Genomic DNA, 22,712 nt, shown 5'->3' with positions numbered 1-22,712 from the left:
ATGCAATGCATTTACTTTTCAGTTAAAAGTTGCTTCCAAGCCCATAAGGGACTTTAGAAAAAATAGTAACCAACAATGAGGTTGTCCCCCAGCACCGTGGCGGAGATGCACAATGGAGTCTGTTTTCCAAGTTAATTGTGTTAGTGTTATTTACGTTTAGAGAAATCTTTGCATGGGACCATCTACAGGTCCTTATAAACAATGAGGTAGATTAGGCAAAAAGATAAATAAGTTGCTACTCTATCTGGTATTTAAGTCTAATTAAATTGTAATTTTTAGGGCATACCATGAAGTATAGAAATGTCTGAAGGTTCAAAGGAACAGTGAAATTCCTTTAAGGTTCTATATGGAAACCTCTGTTGTCATTTTATTTATATGGATTGCTATGGCAATGGCCAGAGTGTGGGATTAGGAGGAGGGCCTGTAACTTCTTTATAAAAGTTTCTTAGCTATTCTGAAGATGTACTAGACATTTTTACTTTTTTAGGTATTTTCAACATCAGAAATTCAAAAAAGTCCCCAAAGATTCTTCCAGAGAAGCCCTCTCTTCTTATCATCTTATCCCTGGCTATCTGGGTAAATAGAATCTTGAACCCACAAGAGGATACATGTATACAATCTTCCTTATTAAAACAGAAATAAATTGTACAGCATCAATATCATTTTATAATTATAGGCAGGCTTCTTTGTTTAGCATGTAATGCCCCTTTTACAGGCTTTTTGTTCTTTGAGGGGTTTGAATATTCCATGAAAAACTGACAGATAGGAAACTGACAATAAAAGATTAAGCTAAAGATGGAAGCAGAAACTACTAGGCTAGATAGTCTCTAAACATTAAGTATTTTCTTCCTCCATCTTAAAAACAATGAGAAGCCACCAAAATATTTTACCTAACAGAAACCTGATTGCCATATTTTTGTAATGATCACTTTGGCTGCTGCATAGAAAATGGATTAGAAGATGCCAACAAAAGATTCTGAGCAAGTTTGTAAATCTGATCAAGTGTTTTGATGCAGGCCGATATCCTTCTGAGCTAAGAGAGATGATCCTTGCAAAATCCAGAGCCAGCTCCATAATACTGCCCTGCTCTGCTGCAAATCCACAAGCGGCTGGCCCCTGGAGCCATTCTTCTCTCAAAACTAACATTCATCAATTTAATGTATACATATTGAGGGGGAATAATGGTCACTATGAAAACCATGTGATAATATGGAAAAATACCCATGATATAATGTTATGTGAAGAGAAGAAAATGAAACTGGTAGAACTATGTGATTGCAAATACATACAAATATTAAAACAATTATATGACTTTATAAAATATTTGTATATCATGAAAACTGAAGCAATATAAAAAATAAAATCAGTTGTGTCAGGGTAGTAACATGATGAGTGATTTATAGTTTTTAATTTTTAATATAGTAATGATATAATGTTACAACTTGTCTAAATCTCACAAACTTAATATTCACTAAAGGAAGATAAACATAAAAGAATACATATTTTATTATACATTTTTATGTAGGCTAATTGATGGTTCTAGAAGCCTTAAAAAGCTTACTTTTAGGAGGAGAATCATGCCTTGGAGGGTTCTAGGGTCCAGAGAAATGTTCTAATACTAGAGCTAGGTGCAGTCAGATTAATTATAATACATTTCATTATTTTGTCTGGAATACCAAGATGACTTCCAAGCAGGAATGGAGTCTAGCAACACTTTACTGATGGGGAACTTGGCCACAGACTTGTAATACAAATTTTTGGATATGTTGACAATGTTTCTCCTTATTTTTCTTACTTATACAAAGAAAGAAATTTGGCTCACAACATTGAAACAGACTTACCAGGTTCCTCTAGTTTCCCAAGCCTCAATATCCCATTGCTATTTTTAATAGAATAAGGTAAATAACAACATGAATGTCATTCAATACAAATTTATGTCAAATGTAAATTCTGACTCTGAACTTTGGTGAATTTCTTTCAAACGGTATAATCAATGAGTTTCAGAGAGGCGAAGTCTTGCTCAAGTGACAGCCTTTTTGAGACTCATTAACCAAAGAACAAGGCACGTGTTTCAACATCAGGGCTTTGTTCAACTTTGATCACCTCTGCATTCTCCTCTCATAGTAAGGTTACCCATGTTTTCCAAGGTCTGGCTGCCATACCACCATTTCTGAAACGTTTTCCCTGAACTATATGCCCTAGAATTACTGCTCCCTCTTCTAAATCACTGTTTTTTTTGAGATAGGGTTTCACTCTTGTTGCCCAGGCTGGAGTGCAATGGTGCGATCTCAGCTCACTGCAACCTCCACCTCCTAGGTTCAAGCAATTCTCCTGCCTCAGCCTTCCGAGTAGCTGGGATTACAGGTGCCCATCACATGCCCAGCTAATTTTTTGTTATTTTTAGTTGAGACGGGGTTTCACTATGTTGGCCAGGCTGATCTCGAACTCCTGACCTCAGGCGATCCACTCCACCTCGGCCTCCCAAAGTGCTGGGATTACAGGCATGAGCCACCGTGCCTGACCTAAATCACTTTTTATTATGCTCCCAAATTATCTTTTTGGAGAGTTTTGTGTAAGTCTACTGCCCTAATAAATTTTAAGTAGCTTGAAAACAGAAGCATTTAAGATATAGAACTCTCCATTACCACACTAAATTCACTCTTGCTATTCCTTTATGGTCAACCACCACTACCACCATAACCAGCTCTCCTTGAACTTGATCCCTGACAATGTATCTGTTCTCCATTGCTATAATGTCTTCTAAATAAAATCATGGAGTATGTGGCCTTGATATTGGCTTTTTTCACTCAGCATGATGTCCTTCAGATCTATCCAAGTTGTTGCATATATCAAGTTTGTTCCTCCTTATTGCTGCATAGCATTCCGCAGTATGCATGCACCACAGTTTGTTTAACCATTCACTCACTGAAAAACACGTGGGTTATTTCCAAGTTTTGGCTTTATCTTTTTGGCGTTTCACTGCTTAATGGCATGTCTTGAAAATAAAATAAAAAAAAAACACTCAGTTCAGATTCATTAATGTGAATTAATTGCAAGTCCCACCCAAAGCTAAATTTTCTATGCTAATACCTTCTGTAATCTGTACACTGCCTCAAGGGAAAATGTTACTCAAGTCAGAGTTCCCATTGACTTGACTACACAATCCTTGATTCATATGTTGACATTTAGAGATTGCAAAACAGTGATGTGGTTCTCATTACATTTTAGAGTTCTAATGTGATTTAAGAAGTGCTTTGGAGTAGGGTGAAAACAGATCGCTATTTATACCTTGATTGACTATGAAGTCCTTCCTCCAGCCATTGTCAAGATGTGACATGTCTTTAGCTCTGTCAAAACCTCCATCAGCATCATCATATCTCCCACAGAGCCAAACCAAATGAAAATAATCATAGTAATAGTGTGCAATCATTAAAAATCTATGTGAAGTATTAATATAAAACACCAACAATTTTTAGTATATAGATATAAAAAGGTAAATTCTATAAAAACAGTATTCTTTCTATGGAATGCACCTTCAAGAAAGTTTCATCATTCTCCTCCATTCTATTTCCTATAAGATTGTCCATAAGTTCCATTTATGGAGGAATTCTGGAGTCAAACCTTCCTTCTTTTTGTACCTTCTACACATATTTGCCATTTTAGTTTGTGTGTGAATTTCTTTCCTTATCAAAGCAGTCGACTTAGCTAAGAAAGATTATTTATTTGGGATATGATGTGGCCTTAATAAGCTTAATAAAAATAAGCACTTTTATAGTATTTGATAGCACAACAGAGTGACTATAGTCAATAATTTAATTGCACATTTAAAAATAACTAAGAGTATAATTGGATGGTTTGTAACACAAAGGATAAATGCTTGAGGTGCTGAGTACCCTATTTACCCTGATGTGATTATATATTGTATGACTGTATCAAAGTATCTCATATATCCCATAAATATATACACCCACTATGTACCCCCACAAAAATTAAAAATTAAAAACAAAATAAGCACTTAAAAATACCTTCCACATCCTGCCACTCTACCCCTACCTCAAAGATTCCCAAGGAAACTCTAGGTAATGAAAACCTGGTCCTAGAGTCTATGAAAGTATGACTTCAACAGTGTGTGATTCAAAGAGTTCTAAACATTCAAAACAGAAGCAAACAAATCAGTATTGGGGTGAAGCCAAGGGAAAATTACTGACCACATACTCCACAAGACTTGTGTCAGGTGTACATGGAACCTGAGAATGTTTAATGTTATAATGAAATATGTATTCATATTAAAGTTACACGTGTATTTTAATAATTATAAAATGCAAATATCTTAAGTATAGTATGATACTCAATAGCTTCAAGTGTATTTTTTGGCATTGGCATAATACATATGTGTATTTTCATAGTTATTTATATTTATCTAATTTTAACTTTGTTTTCCACTTTTTTGATATACCTGTTAGCCATTTGATATGTTTTAAGTAATCTTTTTCAGGAAGAAATATGTTTTAAATATTGTTTGCACCCTTGAATGTCTGAGAATGTTTTTTTGTTGCCTTAACACAAAAGGTTAAAACATCTTTCTACCACAAAATTCTGTAGACATTTTTCTATTTTCTTCAGGAGTTTAGCATTACAACAGAAGTGCGTAAAGTCACCTTTGTTTTTAACTATTTGTAGGTAACCTATTGTGGTTTTTTAGAAAATAATTAACTTTCTGCTTATATACTTGTTTTATATTATTATGGTTTTGTTTTCATCTCTGTAATGAACTTAGCAAGCATATTTTTGCAAAGGTATCCCCTTTGATTTTAATTTTGAAGCGAACTCTTTCAATCTGCACTTACATGTTTCTTTAACCCAAGTTTTCTTCTATCATGCCTTCGAATATTGATGTCAATTCCTTTTAGTCCTCTGTTTTAATCTAGTCAATAATCTGTTACCTATATGTTTCTTCAATGTCTACCATCTTCTCTGTCAAAGATTATTTTTATTTCTTTGTCTTCTTCTCTGACCTGTGGGCTTGGTAATCAAGTTTTTCTCAGGATCACTAACGTACTTCTATGCAATTCTGTGCTTTACAGTCTCCAGTGTGTTTAATCATTTTTATTTTTCTTTCCGTTTTTATCTTGTCCATCTTTCTTTATCCATTAAACTCTTGCATTTTTATTATGAACAACTGCAGACCTGCAAAACCATATAAAATACACTACACTGAACATCTATATTTGCTATCAGGGTTTGGAAATTAAATATTACAAATGAAGTTTGTCTCATTGCATCAATTTTGGTTTTTCCAGGATAGTGTTTGTTTCACCTAAATTTATGTATCTTTCTATGTATGTATATTAATGTATGTATTAAATTATACATATCTGTGCATATATTTCTGGATAGGTGTATGTAAAATATTACATATGAAAGCCACCTTTTTAACCTTTTTTCTTTTTATTTCATACCATATTCTTTTTATTTCAGTATATTCTTGTTTCTTATATTTTATTCAAAAGATCTTAGCATTAGCTGTTCTAAAAAATGAAAGGACTCCCCAAAGAAGATGCAATATTTTTATCAGCTGTGATTCACATGTGGCCGGGCTTTAGTGGTAACCACGTCCTTCATGAGTGATCTTTGGAGATCATCCACCATCTCACCACAGGCTGGTAACCATATTTCTCAGCTTACTCCAAGTGTTTTCTTCCCTTTCCAGAATGGGAAAACTTGTGATTGGGAGTCAGGAATCTTAATTTCTAAAAGCAAGGATCTACATCTGTTTAGCTCATTTGATTTTTGGGGGTTTATTTTGTTTTACCTTGAGCAAGTCACATTTCCTGGGCCTTATTGTCTTCCACCATAAAACAAAATAATTTGATTAGATGATTTTTTTCTGTTATCTGCAAATAAGCACCTTATTATCAAATAGTTTAGCATCAGAACAAGATTCCTAATTCCAAAGGAGCTTCATTTACATAATATTATATTGTGGATATATATTAGAAGAATCTGACACTATGTTCCATTCCAGTTTCTCTTTTGCAATTGAGTGACTTGTTTTCATCTAAAATGTATAAATTCTCATGCCTGTAATTCCAGCACTTTAGGAGGCCAAGGCGGGTGGATCATTTGAGGTCAGGAGTTCAAGACCACCCTGGCCAACATGGTGAAACCCCACCTTTACTAAAAATACAAAAAATTAGCCAGGCATGGTGGTGCATGCCTGTAATCCCAGATACTCATGAAGCTACGGCAGGAGAATTGCTTGAACCTGGGAGGCAAAGGCTGCAGTAAGCCAAGATTGCACTGCTGCACTCCAGCCTGGGTGACAGAGCAAGACTCTCTAAATAAATAAATAAATAGTATACATTTATCTCATTCTTATTAATGCTGCCATGAAATGTAAGTATTAGTTCCTTTTCAGATAGTACTTTATAATTATACTAGTGCCAGATTAAGAGACCTATTTTATAGTGACATGAAAGCCAACTACAAGAAAAATACATAGTCATTTTCACTTACAGAGGCAAGTCCCTCAACACAGATAAATGTAAAGGATCTTATGTCATTATGTGAGGCAGATCAATACAGGGATTTCATTCAAAAATAATAATTCATACTCAATAATCCCATGTGAGAAATTAATGACTCAGAGTAAATAACAAATCAAAATTAGCCCTTGGATCTTGGGCAATTTAACAGCCAAGGCCTTTTGGTGAATTGTAATTAATGCTCTTAATTAGCCACTATTTCTCAGAATCCTGTACCAGAAGAATAAGAACTTCAGTAATTACAGAGTATTTTAGATTTATTTTGTGCAAGTTATTCCTTCATCGAGTACTCTACAACTAAAGCTATTATCCGGGCATACTGAAGATTTATAATAAATTGAGTGCCTATTATATGCAAGGCACCATGCTGGGTACTGACAATGTGGTAGGAACAGCACTCCTTATCAGGCTGTCTATGTAGTATCAGCCAGCTGAATAACGGAATGTTTGGGCCAGAATAGCATATACTGATACCAGGGTACAAAAGGTATCCAACTTAAGTGACTCAAAAGAGGAAATGGTAAATAAGATATTTCATTTTTTTTTCCTTGGACTTAGTCACATCTTATCAGAGTATTCAATGCTTTCTACATAAACTCTGGATTTAGGCAGATGAAAATTACAATCATCCTTCTTTTGACAGATACAAGTACTCAGCCAAATGTAACTCTTCAAACATAGTATCAATTCAAGAGAAATGATTATCTCTGGCTTTTGCAGGAGAAACACAAAGGTTCAGAAACTCCTTTTCTGAAGATGGGATCCATTTTTAAAGGCTTTAACTCTGCTTTCTTTTCTGATAAAGTTCTTCAGGAGATCATCGTCCATTTATGCAAAGCCTGAAATTTGTTACTGTAGTCAGATGGTTTATGCAAACCCTGAAGCAGAATTCTTCCAAATCCCAGGCGTCATACTTCACGACAGCTGAGAGCAGAGGGACTGCACTCTGCTCACAGATGCCTTGCTTGATTGTTGGCAGAGCTTTTTTCAAATGATTTTCTTTATAAAATGTAGCCAAATCTTGCAGTCCTACTGCCTCCTCAGGAGAAAGACTGATGCTGTTTGTGTACAGGTATTCCAGGAAGGCCCAGTAAACAGAGTACGAAAATTCACTCATTTCTACAATAACATCCTCATTACCTTCCAACAATGAATGAACATGCTCACATACATCAAATTTTGAGAAGGACTTTATGTGCATAAATGTACTTTCCACTGACCACAAATTTCAAGACTGCAGTGTCCAGGTTGTCAAATTCTCTCTTCAGTAACTCAGCCACTGCAAGGGTGGTCATCAGCTTCCACAGAGAGGAGGCGCCATGGATGGCATGAGCAGCAAAGCAGGCAAATGTGTCATCAGTGCACGTGGGTGAGGTGAGGGAGGATCATCAACTGGCCCTGGCCCCACATGTACACATGCCCACCCTGGGTCTTGGCAGCAGATGTGTGGGAAGAGTAACAGACTGCAATCTCTATAATCCTGTCCTTTTCCACAATGACAAAGGTAGGATAGGAATGGTTGCTTTCATTGCCAGTGCCCAACTGCCCATAATTGGCACCCCAAGCATATACTTGGCCTTCATCTGTTAATAGTAATGTATGTCTGTAGGCGCAAGTAGCCTCCCCAGTGTCTGCCACCACCATGGAGCACACCTGTCCACATGCTGTGTTCACAGCCTCTTTATTCCGTAAGCATCCAGTGACTCTTTGAGCTGATTAACTGTTGATCCATATCTTACATGCCTAGAGTTACTATAACCCCAGGCAAATACCTCTCCATCAGATATTAGCGCCAAAGAATGGTGAGACCCATAGGCAACTTCAATGACTTGTTTGACAAATTCATAGAGAAACCATGATTAGTTGTCCCAGAGCCCAGCTGGCTATACACATTATGGCCCCCAAGTAAAGACTTCTTCTTTTATTGCAAGGACAATGTGTATACCACTCCCACAGCTAAGGCTGGCTATCTTTTTGCCACTTAAAGAATCCAGTCTCCGAGGTTTGATGGTGCTCTGGATGTTACCTATCCTCAAACAGCCACAGCAGTTTATGCCAGGATATTACTGTAGGATATAAAACTTCATGACCAGCACTGCCAAAGACAAAAGCCTGATGAATTAACTGCAGTTCTCCCACTTTCCCACATCTAACTTATTCAAAGATGACCGAGTAGCCTGTATTGGCTTTTGGGGATTTCCTACCATTATAACATTTTGTATGTAATAAAGTAATTTTATTGCTGATTCTGTGAATCCATTCATTTATTTTATGAAACCTTGCCACTTTCTTCCTAGAGAAGATGAAGTTCTTCCATATGGACTCAGTCTTGGGCAGTTCCTTGGTCAACTTTTCTCTGGGATTGGAAAGTTCCAAATCACTGTGAAGAGCAGACTTCTCAATTCTCAGCTCCAGTGAAGAATATATGATCTGCTAAGCTGACGGTTACAAATTTCTGGAGCCCAGTATTCAGTCATCTTTAATCCTGTCCCTTTTAGTTCCTTGTAAAGTTGTCTTCTAGAGCAAAGTTAATGTGACTCAGTACAGCCTGAGCCATGTCCACTCTGCCTCCTGGATCACTGTTACTGCTTGGATGATTTTAACTTTAATATGAATGAGTCTAGCTATATACTGTTCTGTCCAATACAGTAGCCACTAGCCACATGTGGCTATATTAATTTAAATTCTAATTAATTCAAGTCAAATCAAATAAATTTAGTCCTCAGTCTTAGTCACATTTTATGTGCTTGATACCATGTGTAACTAGTGGTTACTGCACACATATGCAGTATTTCCATCAGCGCTGTCTGCTGGACAGCTCTGGATAAAGCCCTAGGAAAAAGCTGCTGAGTGAGACTGGGTAAGTTCTAGCTGAAGCAGGACATATTGACACAGGGCTCGATTAGTTCGATTAGTTCAATTAGTTCCAGACTGGGAGAATCACTTCAGACTAAAGCTGCTGAAATCAGTTTATTGCAGGGCAAGCTTATCAACATTGCAACCAGACAGCACTTGAAGAAAATGTCTGCTACTTACAGGCTATATGATCTCAGGCAAGTAAGACTCAGTTTGCACTTCTGAAAAATGGAAGTAAGAAAACCAGCCTCATTGCTTTAGCAGTTTTAGCATTAATAGTATAGTAGCATGTATGGAGTCCCAAGCATAGTGTCTGGCAAGTAGTTGGTACTCAGGAAAACTTCCTAATACTGAAAATACCATCAGGAAAAAAACCTAAAGTGTTGGTGATAATGAGGCCCCCACCCTAAATGCTTCTTGAGAAAATTCTTGGCAAAGTTTCTGAAGAAAAACTGCCTTCACCATGAAGAGTTTGCTGATCCTCCCTCTTCTCACTCTATTCCATCCCCTGCTTCTAACTAAAGGGATCACCTCTCTGTCTAAACTCCACAGCACTGTATTGTTCCTTCTCCTATGAACCCATCCCTTTTCTACATTTAACTGCCCTGACTTGTAGTCCTCTACCAGAAAGGGGCTGACACCTGTAATGCAGGGACTTGCCTTTACCTCTCAGCAAACCTTGGAAGGAGATTTGCATATAGCCAATGACCAATACATAATGTTCCAGAGATTTGCCATTGTCAATTTTCATTCTTCATGAATAAAAGGGATAGTACCTCTCCCTGTCTTGCTGGCTCACCCTCTACCCCTGTAAAGAATCAACTGTCAAAACAAGCAGAAAGAAAATAGCATCACATTCCTCAAGAGAGGCCTCATGCGAGCTAAGGGAGGGAGCATAGTCATCCCCAAACAACATGACTCTTCCCTAATCTTAATAGGGCAGTATTCTCCTATGGCAATATTTCCCAAATGTTAGTCATTCACATTCTTCATTCACAATGTTTGCAAAATCTGCATGCTACCAATAATATTGTTTGTTTAAAAGTCTCAAAATTGATTCACTATTTCGCTTTTTAAAAGAAATTTCATGCAGCTATAGTGTAAATGAGAAAAAAAATATCATTTGCCAAAACTTGAAGGTAACCATAACATAATAAAAAGCAGAGGACTGATAATAAAGTAGATAGATGCCATGCCTAGCCAGTACACCTGAGTTTAATATCTGCCTTCTTTTTGTTAAATGCATGCTCTTTGTTTGAAAGGGAGATTAGCAAGTGCTAGAAACAATGCCATGAGCAAAAACTAGACTTCCTCCTTGATGTGCTCAGAAGACTGAAGGAAACTTGATAGGGAGACTGTAATAAGATAGGATGAGTAATGGCCCCCAATGATGTCCATATTCTAATCTCAGGAGCCTGTGAATATGTTACCTTATATGGCAAAAGGAACTTTGCATATGTGATTAAGTTGGGATCTTGAAGTAAGGAGTTCATCCTGGGTCATCTGGTTAGGCCCAGTGTAATCACAAGGGCCCTTATAGGAGAGAGGCAAGTAGGCCAAGGTCAGAAAAAGGAGATGTTACAATGGAGCCAAGGTTGGAGTGATGCGCTAGGGGCCAAGGAATGGAGGCAGTCTCTAGTAGCTAGAAGTAAAAAAGGCAAGGAAGTGGGTTCTTCTCTGGTCTCCAGAGGAATATAACCCTACCAAGACCTTGATTTTAGAATTATGACCTCCAGAAGGTAAGAGAATACATTTATGTGCTTTTTAAGCCACCGAGTTTGTGGAAATTTGTTACGGCAGCAAGAAGAAACTAATACAGAGACTGATTGGCATACCATGTTATTAAAGGTCATGTAATACCATGTTCATCTATCAGCTAAAACCTTCCATAGCCCCAGTGATGTACACCTACACATTGGGATACTGCCTAATGAATTCCCACTAGGCAGACGGGGAAAATGGTATCCATAAATTAAAGCAGCTACAGAAGAATTTAGGCCTGAGGCAGCAAAGCTGGTTGCTAAGGTGATGGCTGATTATAGGGAAAGCTCTGCATGGTCAATGTCCTGTTGCCTCCACTACTTTGGCTTTCCTTTATAATATAGCATCTGACCTGAGGAAAAGCCATTCCAGAATCAGCCCTCCTTCAACAAATGGACTCTGCATTTAGGTAGGTCATGCCTATGGCTCTTTTCACTCCTAAATTGAACTATTGTTCTCTTAGATGAAATTAGACTTGGCAAATACTTTCTTAAATTAAAAAAAAACTTACCGTATTTTGTCTAATTATAAAAATAAGATGTGTTTATTATAGCCATTTTAGAAAATAGAAACTAACAAAAATAATAATTTCCTTTTCACCCAGAGAAACCTACTTGGTTAATATTTTGATAGATTTCTCTCTGGTCCCATTTCTGTTCATGTCCATTTATAATTGGAAAAGTATTCAATAAGTGTTATTTAGCAGCCTTCATTTTCTCTGTTAAAACATATTATGAACACTTTTGCACTACCTATAATATACTTCTATAGTATTTTTGTAATGACTGAATATTTTGTTGTAAACATGAATTATAAGTTCTATAACCAGTTCACTCCCATGACTATTTATGCTACTTCCAATTTTTCGCTATTTTCTTATAAATATTTTGGTTCACCACAGATGGCTCCTAAAAATAAATTTACGAGTTAGGGGTATTTAAATTTTTTACACAAATTGCCAAATTTCCCATCAGGGAGTTATAAAAATTTATCTATAAATAAGAATAATTTTAAAGGGAATTAATTGCAAATTTGAGTAAATATGAAAGAAGGAAATAAGTGGTAAACTTTTTTTGGGGAAAGAAAGAAAACCTTTTATTTTGTATTCATGTGTTAAGCAAGAGAATCTGCTTGCCTGTTTGCCTTCCTCTTGACCTAACAACCTACTGGAGAAAGAGGGAAGAAGGAGATACATGGAATGGAGTAACTTCTTAAAGGGGAAAAAATAAATGAGATTTTTTTTTCCTAGAACAGTTAGATGAAAAACACTGTTAGGACCAGGCACAGTGGTTCACACCTGTAATCCCAGCACTGTGGAAGGCCAAGGCGGGCAGATCGCTCGAGACCAGGAGTTTGAGGCCAGGCTCCTGGGCTCAAGGAGCAACATGGCAAAACCTGTCTCTGCAAAAAACACAAAAATTAGCCAGGCATGGTTGCATGCACCTGCAGTCCTAGCTACTTGGGAGGCTGAAGTGGAAGGATCACATGAATGTGAGAGATTGAGGCTGCAGTGAGCCGTGATCACACCACTGCTCCAGCCTGTGCAACAGAGCAAGACCCTGTCTAAAAAAAAATAAAAAAATACAGTAAAATAAAAACAAAACACTAGTAGTATCAGTGTTTTGGGGTGTCACATGGGTTTTGTGGATGGACAAACCTCATTATGGCAAAATGTAGAAAGTCTTTTAGGCCTGCCTATTTCAAAATTCTCTTGGTACATAGCCAACAATAGATCTGATAATTTAATAAATACAGAGAATCGATCTGTATAGCCTTAAAGTACATTTCTGCTTTGGCTGTCTACACAGACTGCTACATAGAGAACATCCAAATTACCCACTTGCTAAGTATTGATGTGGCAAAGCCCATGGCATCCACAGTAGCTGAGTACTAGGTCAGCTTGAGCTAAACCCAGCCCAGTAAACTGTAATTACTACAGAGCATGGTCTACTGTTGAGATTGCCTGTTGCAGGCTTCTTTTGTATTAATATGTTAACTGAAAAATGAGATAGAAGATTTCTAAGTAATCAGCTTCTCTTCTAATTTTTTCTATCTCAAGCCTACAAATTGATATTCATCCTAATAATAACAATAAATAGCAACAACATCTTAAGTAGCTTCCGTACGCCAGGCGCTATGCTGTGCAACTCACACCTATATTTTACTTAGGCTTTACAACAGTGCTGTGAGGAAGATGCTGTTATTATTAGTCATTTATGAGTGAGCAATCTGAAAATCAGAAATGTGTCCAAGGGCCCATAGCTGGTGAGAGGCAGAGCTGGAATTTGAACCCAGGTCTGTTGAACTCCACTCTTCTCTACTGTATTTTTTTTTTTGTAGGTGAGAAACTTTATTTTTTCCAAAGGACTGTTTATTGAATTTTTTAAATTATACTTTAAGTTCTAGGGTACACCTACACAACGTGCAGGTTTGTTACATATGTATTGTATACATGTGCCATGTTGGTAGCAAACTATCACAAGGACAAAAAACCAAACACTGCATGTTCTCACTCATAGGTGGGAATTGAACAATGAGAACACTTGGACACAGGAAGGGGAACTCTACTTTATCTTCTAAGTGAGACTCCCTGCTAGGTGACCCTGTGGCTTTAGGCTTCGTCTGGGATTCCCAGGCCCCAAACCAAATCTGCACATCTTTGTGCCTGCCCCTCTAGTGGCCCTGGGAAAAAAGTTTTAAAGAAATCCAATGACAGCTGGAGTCTTTTCTGATCCCTGATTGTTCCATCTTTCATTAGGTATTATTACAGGTTTGAAGGGGTGGGAGAGGGGGAAGCAATTTTCTTCTATATCTTTAAGGGCATTGTTTTTTAAATTGTCTATAAAGTTTCTGGATTTTTTTGTTGTGTGTTTTGATTTATTTTGTTTGGTCTGTATTAATGTGATTAAGAATAGGCTCCATTTCCTTTGTTGGAAAGATATGCCAGACATCACAGACAATCAAATAACTCTCTAGGTCAGGAACCTTTGGGGGAACACTTTTGGGAATGATATATGTCAACATTAGTGATAGTTCAAAGTAGGCAACATGCTGATATGGAGCTGAGACTCCCAAGGTCTCAATCCAAAACCCAGAATGCGTAAGGAGAGGCAATCTCTGAATACAGACACACTTAACCATTTACTTCTTTTAAAGGGCTGGGATGTCTCCTGAATGCTATGAGGTGCTTGAAAGGGCCTCTTCTTACCCTACTTGCTCTCTCTCATCTCTTCATTTCCTTCTGCCCCTTGCTTGCCTTAGCCTCCATCATGCTGAAGCTGATCTTAAACATTTGGGCAAGTTGTTTCCCTTTTCTTGGCCTGACTTTACTCATCTGATCTGCCAGGGGTTTGTCAGCCTCAACACCACATAGTCCTGTAATGTGATCACTTTAAAAATCAGAGCAGGACAACAGCAGAGTTGCACAACCTTGCCCTTCTGCCCCACACCAGCCAGGGAAATCTCAATGCCTGCCACTTCAGTATCTGGGTGATTCTCCTATCATATAGTTCCCCTCTTCCTCCATAAAGGTTTGTGGTGCTTTGTGCTGCTTGCTGGCTGATCTTAAACCCTAAATTTGGAAGCCGCACAAGCCTGACTCCCCTCTAAGTGCTTCAGGACTAAAATAATTCCCAGCCATTTCTCTACTTCCTACTTCAAATTCGCAAAGGCTGAAAATATAAGTAGACATTTTCTAATTTTTTAAAAGGATCTAGATATAATGTCAGAGGAGAGAAGGATTATAGAAACCAACTTATCCAGGGACGTATTTCGAAGCAAAAAATCTTTTCAAACAAAAAATGTTGCAGAGACTTCAACACATATAAAGTAAACGAGTAGCAGTAGTATACATTTATCATATAAAATTCAAATTTATGACCTTCATGTATCATGAAGTACAGTGATAAGAGTGACACTAATTCAGTGATCCCCAAAATTAGAAATGGGTTTACAAATAACAGAACTTTGTTATATCCGCCTAGACTTACACCATAATGCTTTGTTTTATTTGGCTATATGATATGATAGAATCTGCACAGATAAGTAGTTGAAGTCATAGTTGCTTTTAAACAAATGTTTTAAACAACTTCAATTATCTTGTATAAGATAGCAAAGGAAGTTTTACTTGAAAGTTCTAGCAAGTTAGTGAATATGTGGCCACGGATGTTTTGCAATTTGATAATATGATATACATTTTTGGGATTAAAAGTGAAGCAAAATGCATCCATGTGCAGCATTAGGTGGTGATTCACAGCATTTTCCAACTGAAATTCTGCAGACCAAATCCATGTGATCCTATTCTCTAGGCTTTGCTATATTTGTTAAATGCAAGCTGGTTTTACGATGCTTAATTAATATTTAAACCCACATTGGGATCAAAGAAAACCGAACCAACAAAAACTATCATTAGCTGTTACAGAAACGAGTAACTGACATGGTTGTGTCTTCAACCTCTGTAGTTTCTCCTTACACATTTTAAAACCTCAAAGACGTCATGGTTAGTATGAGTCACCATTTTACGACATTTTTGATGCGGTGAATATAGGAAAATCTTTAACCCTAAAAAACTAGTCTTCTTTCACTTTCTTATTTTTATTTTTAATTTATGCACTATCCTACCGCAGACATGAATCTTTCAGTTTCTGAGGCCAAATTCCTCTCTGGGGAAAGGAGCCAACTGGGAGAATTTGTAGTACGAGGATTAGAGCTTCTCTTCCTGCAGGTAGCATGCCTGTGAGTGTGGCACAGCACTGGCTCCCAAACTCAGCTCACCCTCAGAATCATTTGGTTCACCTGATGAAAATACAAAGTTCTGGGCCCCAAACCTGGAATCTCTTCTTCCGTGGGTCTGGAGTGGGACCTGAAATCATTACCATTAATTTGGTGCTTCTGATGATTCTGTGTCTGATTTTTTTTTAATATGAAAGGTAAAGTCGTGGTTGAAAATTTGTTTTCACTTGGCATGACTAAAACCAATGCTTTGAAAAGAACACACAATTATGATATGCAGTTGCTATCTAGAGGATTCAATAACTGTTCTAGAGTTGGTGAGAATGAAAAATTTCCGTGTCATGAAGAACAGGGAGCATCTCATAGAAATGAAGTAACATTGCTCCTGAGACAATGAGAAAAGCTCCCATCTTTTTCTCACCTGGAAAATGGATATCTACTAACACACAATGGCAAGCTTATATGCAAACAACTTTTGAAGATTTATCAACAGATACCAAAAGCTAATTATTTTAAATACCTTAAAAAACATATTTGAATACCTTTATTAAGTAAACTTTTTTAAGACCAGTATTTATATATTGTGATGATTCCAAGATTTCTCAACCTCAGCACGATTGACATTTTAGGACAGATAATTTCTTGTGGGGGCCCTGTCTTGTGTATTTTAGGATGTTTAGCAACATCCTTGGCTTCTACCACTAGATGTCAGCAGCACTCTCCTAGTAATTACAACCAGAAGTTTCTCCAGACATTGCCAAATATTCCTTGGCAGGGCAGACTTGCTCCCAGTTGTAAAGCATCCCTCTAGAAAAATCACATAATCTCTCTGGGGCTTCAGATTTCTGTAATGTAAGATCAGGTAGTAAAGCAGTATTCATAGCAGTAGAATCAGAAAAGACTAATACGGGTAAAATTAAATAACTGGTTAGAAAAAGAATAATTCAGACTTAATGCCAACCCATACAGAAAAATAAATCTCAAATGGTCTCGAATTTCAAATGAAAAAAGAAGTTAAAATATTGAGAAAATATAAAGAATATATTTTACAGCCTTAGGGTAAAGAAGACTTGCCTAAGAAAAACAGAAAATGTGGAAGCTAAAATTGAAAACCCCCAAAGACTTAACTCTATAACACTTTACCACTTCTCTATGATGAAATAATAACTAAAGAAAGGCAAAACATGTAAATTTTTAAAAAATGGAAAAGGAAAAAAATATCTGTAACATTTATAACCGAAGATCAATATTCATAATAAAGAAAAAGCCCAAGCGAATCATTAAAAAATTTAAAAATAAATGGAAAACAGGTTAACAATTTGAAAAAGCAATTCATAACTAAAAATTAAATAGCCAAAATACATAAAAAATTTCAGTCTCATTGTAACTCAGAAAAATACAAACAAACTATAATGAGATATCATTTTGATCCTATCATATTGGCAAAGTTAAAAATACTTGTGAAAATTAAAAAGAATTGATGAAAGAAGGCAGGAGAAACAGCCATGTTCATGCCCTATTATGTTACATTGGTTCAATCTTTTAAGGGTCAATTTTGCAGTAGCTGTCAAAATGTAGACTACGCATGACCTTTCACCTAGTGTTCTACCTCTGTACATCTAGTCTATAAAAAAACAGTTTCATACAAGGATTACTTGCTACAGTATTGCTTTTAATAGCTAAACATTGCAAGCCAACTAAGGGCTATGATTGATATATCATCATATAGTGATACATTCATATAAGGTAGCTTTATGCAGTAGTTAAATAAGCCATATTTAAAATATTGAAAGGAAAAAGACTTTTGGATGACAGTATTTCAGAACTGTATATAAATATGTAAATATAGACACATATTTAATAATCTATATAAAGTTATATATGTCTGTATATAATATTTGGTGTATATCTATGCATATAACAATCTCTTGAACAATTCACATCAAACTGTTAATAGAAATTAGTTTCAGGGAGAAAAGTATTATGTCCATATTATTGTATGCATTTTATAGTGTTTGAAGTTTTACCACAAACATGTATTTTATAATTTTTAACTATATAATTTTAAAATAAATGAGGATATTGAATTAAATGATTTCTGAAATCTATGACTTCAGCCCTAACACACTGTGATTTAATTAATTCTGGTTTAGAAATAACATGGAAAATTTAGGCTGGGCACAGTGGCTCACACCTATAACCCCAACACTTTCGGAGGCTAGCGCAGGAGGATTGCTTGAGCTCAGGAGTTTGAGGCCAGCCTGGGCAACATGGTAAAACTGTTTTTACAGAAAATACAAAAATTAGCTGGGTATGGTGGCATGTGCCTGTGGTCCCAGATACTTAGGTGGCTGAGGTGGGAGGATTCCTTGAGCCCAGGAGGTTGAGGCTGCAGTGAGCCATGATGGTGCCATTGCACTCCAGATTGGATGACACAATGAAACTGTCTCGAAAGAAAGAAAGAAAAGAAAGAAAGAAAAGAAAACAAAGAAAGAAAGAAAGTGAGAGAAAGAAAATTTAAGCTACCAAAACTGTGTTCATACCACAAATTCCTTTAAGAAGGAAAAGAAAAGGAGAAAGGCATTACAATTCTTTAAGCCCCTGGTATATGCTTGTTCCATGTGGGGTAGATTTTTGCATTGATCCTCACAGCACCTTATTTTCATGTTAGATTAACTGAGGCTCGGAGAGGTTAAGTGGCCTGACCAAGATCATTGGCTCAGAAAGGAAAGTAGCCAGGATTCACACTTGAATCAGTCTGTGGGAAATATTATTGCTGCTCTACTACAATAATATGTTTTGTAGTTTCCTGAGTTGATGGAGAAACTCTGGTTTATCTTATAAACTTCAAGGTGGACAGCAAGAGGCCATGGTGGAGAAGCAACTGTCCAGTAGCATAACCATCATAACCTGCAGGAAGTAAAATTGCTGAGACGTGGTGGATGCTTATTCTGCACCAGGTCCTGCATTCATGCCACACTTAACTCTCACAGCAACCTTAAGAGGGAGGTACCATACTGTTACCATTTTGCAAATGAGGATGCAGGCTCAGCAAATGTAGAAAAGTTGCCCAAAGTCACATATATAGAAAGGAGTGAAGCTATCGGTCTGACTCCTCATCCTATGTTAATTACTGGATACAAAGACTAGGGTGGAAATTATTCGCTACTAGCTAGACTTTGAAAAAAGAACCTTAAAACTGTAAGATGGTAGGTGTTTAAGCAATTCATAGGCTAATGCCTAGAGTCAGAGATAAGGTTGTTTGCTTACTTTGATACGGAATGGATTGCAATATTTCAACACTGGAGTACAGTATATGAAGAACAATCACATGTCAATTGATGTAGCTAAGATATCAATTAGATTCTAAATGCACATGTCTGACAAACTGGGAGGGCAAGTAATCCAAACACTCTGAAGACCATTTGCCTGAAGCCCTCAGGGTATTTCATGAGATAACTCATGTTAAGAGAAGGAGTGGGACATAAGCTTGACTCAGTGCAACAGTTTTGGTCATTATTATAGACTGGTTCTCACAAAAGCATTGACTCTGACTTTCAGATTGCTTCCATGGCACAGCCCCACACTAAACGGTGTAGTTTTCAAAACCTGAAAGAATAGTTTTAATAAAACTCAGTAACTCAGTTCAACACTGGGGTAGAACAGCACTATCCTGAAAGCCCTCTAACCTGTAACTCAAACAGAAAACCTTCTGCCGCCAGTTTCTTTGCTAAAACATAGCAAGAGTCCAGTTTCCAACAAGTTCTTCACCTCCATCTGAGACCACCTCAGCCTAGATTTCATTGTCCATATCACTATTAGCCTTTTGGTCAAAGCCATTCAACAAGTCTCTAGGAAGTTCCAAAATTTTCCACATTTTCCTGTCTTCTGAGCCGTCCAAACTATTCCAACCCTTGCCTGTTACCCGGTTCCAAAATTGCTTTCACATTTTCAGGTATCTTTTCAGCAGCGCCTCACTCTACTGGTGCCAATTTACTATATTAGTCCATTTTCACACTGCTGATAAAGACATACCCAGGAATGCGCAATTTCCAAAAGAAAGAGGTTTATTGGACTTACAGTTCCGCGTGGCTTGGGAGGCCTGAAAGGCTGTCTCCAATGGCGGCAGACAAGAAAAGAGAGCTTGCGCAGGGAAACCCGTTTTTTAAAACCATCAGATTTCATGAGACTTATTCACTATCACGAGAACAGCATGGGAAAGACCTGCTTCCATGATTAAATTACCTCCCACCAGGTTCCTCCAACGACACGTGGGAATTGTGGGAGCTAAAATGCAAGATGAGATTTGGGTGAGGACACAGCCAAACCATATCAAAGCCCAAGGGCTCTACAGAAGAAATGCAAGAGGACCATGCATCCCACGAAAAATTATGAAATTTAGCATGGATATGCAAATGTACATATTTCTGAGGAAACAGTCTTGTTTTTGTCAGCGTCTCAAAACATTATGTAACTTAAAAACGTTTAGAAACAATTGTTGGACTTTTGATCTTTATATATTCTAAAGCCAAATAAATGTGGGGAAAAGTATGTTTCAGTGCATATGTATTACCGGGGATACTCACAAACTGTGGGCATAAATTGGGTCACATTAATAGTACATTCTGACTCTTGAATTCTCACTTGAACCAAGATTTGTAAAAGCTCTAAAATTTTTTTTTTTACTATTTCATTAATTTTTGAGAGGAATAATTTCTCATGTCCAAATAGAGTTAATCCTTGATAGTTTGACCTCATATCTAAAAGAGGAAGGAAAATGTTATTGTTTTACACCTCATGGTTCAAATGAAATGTAAAAGGGACTTACTAAGCCAATTTGAGGTGAGCTTTACTGGGTACCGTGTATAAAAGGTGGAAGTTTCTGAGGCTGATTTTGACACGTATTCTTTACTCCCACTTCTTTCCTTCGGGTTAGGGAATGTTTTTGTTTTTACAGTTTCAAGCCTTTTTTTTTCTTATTCTTGTGTTATTGCTTTTATTTTGTACCGTTTTATTGGTTTGGTTGGTTTTTAGCTGTTTTGGTTTTTACAGTTTTTACACATGGTATATGAATGCGTAGGGCCACAGGTTGATTTGCATTCACTTTTTTATTAGAAAGCCTTTTCTTAATGTTTATTCTACTTGACCTGTTGCTTTTCTGTATTTTAATATTTAATTTATAGATAGTGTACATTAAGGGAGATCACTTTTCTTCATTTTAAGAAATCCAGATACTTCAGATCCTACTTCTTTATGTACTCAGATGACAAAAATCAATTTTCTAAGGTCACAGAGTTCCTGGATAGAAGCCTCTAAAGAGAAATCTCTCAAGATCAGCACCTTGAAGTGGGCAGACACTCTGGCACACTTGGACTCCCATCTCTCTCTCTTTTTTTTTTTTTTTTTTTTTTCTGACATGGAGTTTCACTCTTGTTGCCCAGGCTGGAGTGCAGTGGCGCGATCTCAACTCATTGCAACCTCTGCCTTCCAGTTTCAAGCGATTCTCCTGCCTCAGCCTCCCAAATAGCTGGGATTACAGGCGACTTCCACCACTCCCAGCTAATTTTTGTATTTTTAGTAGAGATGGGGTTTCACCATGTTGGCCAGGCTGGTCTTAAACTCCTGACCTCATGATCCACCTGCCTCAGGCTCCCAAAGTGCTGGGATTACAGGTGTGAGCCACCACGCCCGGCCCCCTCCCATCTCTTTTATCATGTTTCTGATGCCCTCCTTGGGCTGGGGATTGCTGAGGTGGTAAGCGTGTTGTAAAATTCTGCAGTGGGGAAGAACTGCACTTATTTAATATTTGCTCAAAATGTCACTTTGTGAGCTGACTTGGGATGTGACTTTGCCTGCTTCCAAAATGACAGTTATGACCTTATAAAGTTCCCCAGGAATTTGAGAGCCAAACTTAATTACATTTCCTCTGCAATATACTCAGTACCCAAGGCCACAGCTGCAGAAAGCTAAAAAATAAAAGGAATAAAATAAAAAGGAATGGGTGGGGGATTGAACCAATCAGTTTATTGCCATAAACTCTCTCCTAAAAAAGTCTCTACAGTATTCACAAGCATATTAATCTAATGCGGGAGTTGATCTTACCTGAACATATTACAACAAAGTAATAATAGATTGAGTAGATGGTATCTGCCAAACTCATAATGACATCATTGGGAATTATTCTGAATTTTAAATCCAGAAGATAACTTTTTAAAAAGACAGTTCACAGAGATTGATGTAATTGCTTCCTGATAGTAGGTTAGGCTTCATCTTTGATGGAGGACATTGAAGTGGTATATATTTTCCCATGTAGTCATAATGCTAAACAGCGAATTAAAATATCTGAATCTCAGTTCTGGCCTTGCCACAATCTAGCTAGGCAATGTGGGGCAAGTCATTTAATGTGTCTTCACATTTCTGAAAATGAAAGCTGAATGAGATCTTTTTTTCTGGCTACATAACATTTACAAATCCTAAAATGTCAGTGACGGGAGCCCACATTCTTTTCTGAAATCTCATCTTGCCTACCTTGAGGAAGAACTCATGGGGTGCTGAAGACACAGGGCTGGGCAGAGTGTTGGATAAGTGTTTTGTCTGCTCTTCTAATTAGGTCAAATGGCTCCTCTAGCTGGCATCAGATTAACTGTGTTAGTGACATTCACACTTGTCCAGATAAGGATGCAGACTTACCTCTTCACACCCATGCAACCAGCCCAAACTGGAGGAGGCTGAGTCATTTGGGAAGATATGTTCTGATAGACTCATCTTTCTGGTTTCAGCATCTGGCTCCTTCACCCACCACATTCCAAAAGTCTGCAT

General features: G+C 37.3%; 1 pseudogene; it reads right to left on the bottom strand.

Moving 5' to 3' along the window:
- Positions 1 to 7,280: 7,280 nt before the first annotated feature.
- LOC101179617 lies at positions 7,281 to 22,712 on the bottom strand (annotated as a pseudogene).

The sequence above is a fragment of the Nomascus leucogenys genome, chromosome 3 (assembly GCF_006542625.1).
Source record: "Nomascus leucogenys isolate Asia chromosome 3, Asia_NLE_v1, whole genome shotgun sequence".
Classification (NCBI taxonomy): Eukaryota; Metazoa; Chordata; class Mammalia; order Primates; family Hylobatidae; genus Nomascus; species Nomascus leucogenys.
This window is presented reverse-complemented; position numbering and strand designations above follow the sequence as displayed.